The sequence below is a fragment of the Cheilinus undulatus genome, linkage group 7, assembly GCF_018320785.1.
Source record: "Cheilinus undulatus linkage group 7, ASM1832078v1, whole genome shotgun sequence".
Taxonomy (NCBI): domain Eukaryota; kingdom Metazoa; phylum Chordata; class Actinopteri; order Labriformes; family Labridae; genus Cheilinus; species Cheilinus undulatus.
The window spans coordinates 4,111,679-4,117,679 of NC_054871.1; positions in this window are offsets into that span (position 1 = coordinate 4,111,679).

The window sequence follows — 6,001 nt, forward strand, 5'->3', positions numbered from 1 at the left end:
CTTACAAATAAAGAGCTAAAATCATACTGCTTGGTACTCTATTTCTAGTTTCTATGTTCTGTTACTTTACATTAAATATTACCAAGCTATTAAATACCCATCAAATCTCACGCATTAAAACAAGACACCATATACTCCTTATCCTAAAGTGGGCCACAGACAGCAGTAATGTCACTCACATTTTGGTGGATCTAATCTAATTTTATCTTCTCACTGCTTCCTTCTAGGGGACAATGATTGTCTCTTCAAGTGGATAGATAAGTCAAATATTGTACCTATTTCAGAGCCTTGATTTGAAGCCATGTTGTCAATTGGTTTGTTAAACATTTGGTTTAGGCCCCCAAAACAAGCCGCAGAGCAGAACACCTGCAGATACAATAGTGTCCTTGTTCTGAGGTTTGGCTCTTATAATGTGAAAAACAGAGTACAGTTACTAGAAATGTGGAAGCAGAATTAACTAAGCAGAAACATGAAGTGCATCCACCTTTAATTCGATCCTTCTTATATAATGGACGTATGTAAACCCAATGCAGTTAGATTGATTTTAAAATTGATTGACAGCACTAGTCATTAACAGAAGAATCTACCTCTGCGATGTATGTAAATGTAAGATTGGCAGAGAGAGCCAAAATACAGGTGAAAGTGGGACAACAGAAAATACTGTGCTTTGAAACAGAAGCTTTTCAGGTTAAAAGGACTGAAGGAAGAGATGATGAATGCCTTCATTCTGTTTTAACCACCTCACCCACTAAAACCCTGCAGGCGTATTGGTAGATATGAACTTTTTGGCTGAATGTGAATGGGAGTTTTCTGGTATGCTGTGGTTTTATTACTTTGCGCAATGGTAGATACTGAGACATGAGAACGAGCGGTTCACATGGTGAGTATAAAAGCTGGTTACACAACATAAGCCGGGTGTACACTGTGTGATTTCAAGCCAACCATACAACAGTGGTGGCAGAATGTCATCTCATACTGTGTGACTGAATTATTTATGACGCACGACCATCATGCACAACCTGAGTGCTCAAACTGCGACTGAAGTCGGCTGTGACAGAAACCCCTGGAGTTTCCTTTTTAAAAAGTCTCAGGGTCTGAGGGGGAAGTCTTTCCAGTCATATGTTCTCTCTCCCCCCTCTATCTCTCCCACCTTCTCTGTCTCTCGCTCTCTCTCTCCCGCTATCTCTCTCTGTCTCACACACAAACAGCATCATCTCTGTGTCAGCAGCAGGTCTGCAGGAAAGAATATTTCCTGCTGGTTTATTTCCTTTATCTCAGCGGTGCATCAGAAAGTCATTCCAGCTGTTGTCATGGTAATTTAGGACATTGTCTGACCTTTACAAAGGAAGACAATCCCCCAAAGTTGCTCGCGTTTCTGCTCTCACTGTGAAATGTCTGGAGTTGTACGACCAAAATATCAAACATGCAAGAAATCCTTCCGACCAGTCAGGAGCAGATTGACAGGTCAAAGTCGGGCTGTGGTCGGCCATCGTACCCTCCTGTACACAGCACCACAAACGACGCAGGTTATTGAACATGCTGCTTATTTTAAGCCTGCCAAAGCACACAGAACTAAGGCTTCTAATTAGCTTGGCACATTATAGCTATCCTGCAGGAGACACAGAAGACACGATCAATGCAAATAGTTGACAGTTGCAAACAATCAGTCACACCAGTCACCTTGCCGTGACTACCTATGGGCAGAGAAAGGAAAGATCATTCCATGAGTTAGGGCACTCTGTGACATTCATACACTTACAAATAAAGAGCTAAAATCATACTGCTTGGTACTCTATTTCTAGTTTCTATGTTCTGTTACTTTACATTAAATATTACCAAGCTATTGAATACCCATCAAATCTCACGCATTAAAACAAGACACCATATACTCCTTATCCTAAAGTGGGCCACAGACAGCAGTAATGTCACTCACATTTTGGTGGATCTAATAAAATTTTATCTTCTCACTGCTTCCTTCTAGGGGACAATGATTGTCTCTTCAAGTGGATAGATAAGTCAAATATTGTACCTATTTCAGAGCCTTGATTTGAAGCCATGTTGTCAATTGGTTTGTTAAACATTTGGTTTAGGCCCCCAAAACAAGCCGCAGAGCAGAATGCCTGCAGATACAATAGTGTCCTTGTTCTGAGGTTTGGCTCTTATAATGTGAAAAACAGAGTACAGTTACTAGAAATGTGGAAGCAGAATTAACTAAGCAGAAACATGAAGTGCATCCACCTTTAATTCGATCCTTCTTATATAATGGACGTATGTAAACCAATGCAGTTAGATTGATTTTAAAATTGATTGACAGCACTAGTCATTAACAGAAGAATCTACCTCTGCGATGTATGTAAATGTAAGATTGGCAGAGAGAGCCAAAATACAGGTGAAAGTGGGACAACAGAAAATACTGTGCTTTGAAACAGAAGCTTTTCAGGTTAAAAGGACTGAAGGAAGAGATGATGAATGCCTTCATTCTGTTTTAACCACCTCACCCACTAAAACCCTGCAGGCGTATTGGTAGATATGAACTTTTTGGCTGAATGTGATGGGAGGTTTCTGGTATGCTGTGTTTTTATTACTTTGCGCAATGCTAGATACTGAGACATGAGAACGAGCGGTTCACATGGTGAGTATAGAAGCTGGTTTCACAACATAAGCCCGGTGTACACTGTGTGATTTCAAGCCGACCATACAACAGTGGTGGCAGAATGTCATCTCATACTGTGTGACTGAATCGTTTACAACGCACGACCATCATGCACAACCTGAGTGCTCAAACTGCGACTGAAGTCGGCTGTGACAGAAACCCATGAAGTTTCCTTTTTAAAAAGTCTCAGGGTCTGAGGGGGAAGTCTTTCCAGTCATATTTTCTCTCTCTCTGTCTCACACACAAACAGCATCATCTCTGTGTAAGCAGCAGGTCTGCAGGAAAGGATATTTCCTGCTGGTTTATTTCCTTTATCTCAGAGGTGCATCAGAAAGTCATTCCAGCTGTTGTCATGGTAATTTAGGACATTGTCTGACCTTTACAAAGGAAGACAATCCCCCAAAGTTGTTTATTCTGCTGGCGTTTCTGCTGTCACTGTGAAATGTCTGGAGTTGTATGACCAAAATATCAAACATGCAAGAAATCCTTCCGACCAGTCGGGAGCAGATTGACAGGTCAAAGTCAGGCTGTGGTCGGCTGTCGTACCCCCCATGTACACAGCATGACGAATGACGCCCAATCTGACTGAAAGTCAACCCGACTTCAGAGTGAGTCATGCGACTCAAAATTCATGGCTGAATCGCAGGAAAATCTCAGTGTACATCGGCTTAAGAGAGATTCAAACTCAGTTAGACGTGAGTTTGCACTAATTCCTTTTTTTTTTTTTCTTTTTTGGTGAGTGGGTTGTCGTATAATCTGGTGTAAGAGTGCCTTGAAGTTGACATAGCTCTACAACATGTGCCCAGGAAGCTGAGACAAAATTTAGCTTTAGAAAAAATGGGAAATAAAAGGTGCACAGTCAAGCTATAAACATCCTTTTTTCCTGGCCAGCCCAGGCTTTATGAATATGTGTGCTGCAGTAATGCCACTTGAATTCTAAATAAGTAATGGGACTATAAAGACAAAGGAAAAAAATAATTTAACTAATGTATTAAACACAGTAAACACTAATAACTGGGAAATTATGGCAAAATTTAAATCCACGATTAACTTTTTTTTTTTTTTTTACCTTGATTACGATTCATGAACGATTATACCAACCTCCACCTCTCTTTGATCTGTAAATATTTGTATAATTTTAAACAATTAACTGAAAGGAACATGCACAGATAAACAATCAATCAATCAAATCAATCAAAACACACATCAGCTAAAATGAAAATGTTTTTTGTAAAAAGTCAAATTTTCCAAGAAAGATAGAAAATAACTTGTATTTCTTGATAAGAACATATATTATTTTTATACTGTTGTATAAAAAGTACATAATAACTTTGCTACTCATGTTGCACAGTCAGCTCCGTGTTTGAGTTTTAGCGGACTGGATGGGACGTTGTCACATGACGAGTACTTCTTCTTCTCTTGTGTTTTCAGCAGGCTACATGCCCTGCGACACCTGGCTTCCTGTCACGTGACTACGCAGCCAGTAGTTTGTGTTGTGATGCGTTAGTCGAGAGAGAGAACTATACGGGAAAAAAATTGAAATAATTGACAGGTTTACATCGTTAAAGGCTCCAAATGTCGATTTAGATTATTTTTTGATTAATTTCCCAGCTCTAGCTCAAACTTGTACTCCCATCTGTTGGGGCTAAAAAGTTGCAAAAATGATCATTCTGTGACAAAAAGTCTTCAAAATATTAACATAAAAAAAAAAAATCTTTGCCTTTCTGGGAATTGGATGACCTGACCCGCCAGATGGATCTTTATGGGCCAATCAGAGCAACAAAACACGTGACGAAGCTGCGACTGAGGTGCGCTTGCGCAGCTAACAAGGAATGATGTGAACCATGGTGACTGTAGACATGTCAGTACATGACTTTTGTCATTTTTGAAAAGAAAACAACCCACTGCTGTTCTTTGTTCTTGTTTTAACGAAGAAATGTCATCATGTTCTGATAAAACTGGCGCTTTAACATCATCCACGCTAAGCTCTTCCACCATAATTCCACTTACCTCTTGTTGCTGCTTGCTTACGTCACGGCTCCGCAGCACCTGAAAGTACTGCCCCTCATTGCTGATTGGTCCCATCTCTTTCTAACCGGGCCCAAACGGTGCAGATGGGATCTTAACAAGATGGATTTGCCAGTGAGAAACAAGGAAACGGGCGTATCCATCTGTTTTGCAAGGTTAGGAATCAGTGGTGTTGTACTCAAGGGCGTAGGAATGAGTTTAACATTGGGGGGACACATATTGGAAACCTGACTGATCTGCAAAACATTCACAAAATGTTATGTGATCTTTTACTCTTTCTTCTTTTTTCAAATGTTTCTTGGAAAAATAGTGCTGTGCACACCTACATAAATGCATGTATAACATCTGTATGTATATGTTTTATGATCTTAAGATGTGGGCAAACCACCCAGAAAAAACACTTCTCCCTCTTCCTCTTGAACTAAATGGCTTGAGTCTTTAATCAAAGCATAATGATTATGAGCTGTCAAGGTACAGCTCCTGAGCACAAAGGTGGCTCATTTTAAAACTAAACAGGAAAAAATCCACTTATGTGTCACTATGGAGTAGCATTTCACCATATAAATGTGCAGAACACTAGTGGGGTGTTCTAGTGCAGCTGATAACCTTATCATAATCTAACCCAAACCCTCCTTATGGTACTGTGGAAATAATGAAATAATTATTGAAAATTGTCCTTTAAAAAAAATCAACCTGACATCAGTCCTCACCTGTTCTCCTTTCTGAATCTATTTTAATCAATAATATGATTTTTAAAACTTACCTCACACCCAGAAGCCCCATCTGCCTCTCCTGTCTCTTCCCTGAATGTATTACATTTCTTCTCTTGATAAAATTGTTTATGTTTAAAAGTATGAATGGGCTAATACATATTTCACTAATCAGTTTAAGACCTCACCTGAGCTTCCTCAGTCTCTCCACCTTTCATTGCTTCAACTGCCTCACTACTCTGTATTCTCCTGTAAGACATCACTGCACATGATATCTAATATAATGTCATACATGTTGATAAATGGTCGAGTATGATCAGTGGCACCAGACATGAATGACACCTCTAGGACAAGAGCGCACCTACAAATAGGTGCACAGAGAGAGAGAGAGAGAGAGAGAGACTAATGCTGCAAGTACTGCACCAAAACTCAGATTAACCACATGCAGCCAGAAAACTGCCTCTAAAAACATCAGACAGCTTTAGGAGCAGCAAAGAGAAGAGCAGTTAGAGTTACAAGAGAAATTCCACCACTTATAAGTTATAAAAAGCCAGTAGATGGAAAATTCAGAGGACAGGTGTATGCTACATGTAGGTCTCACGTTTTATGA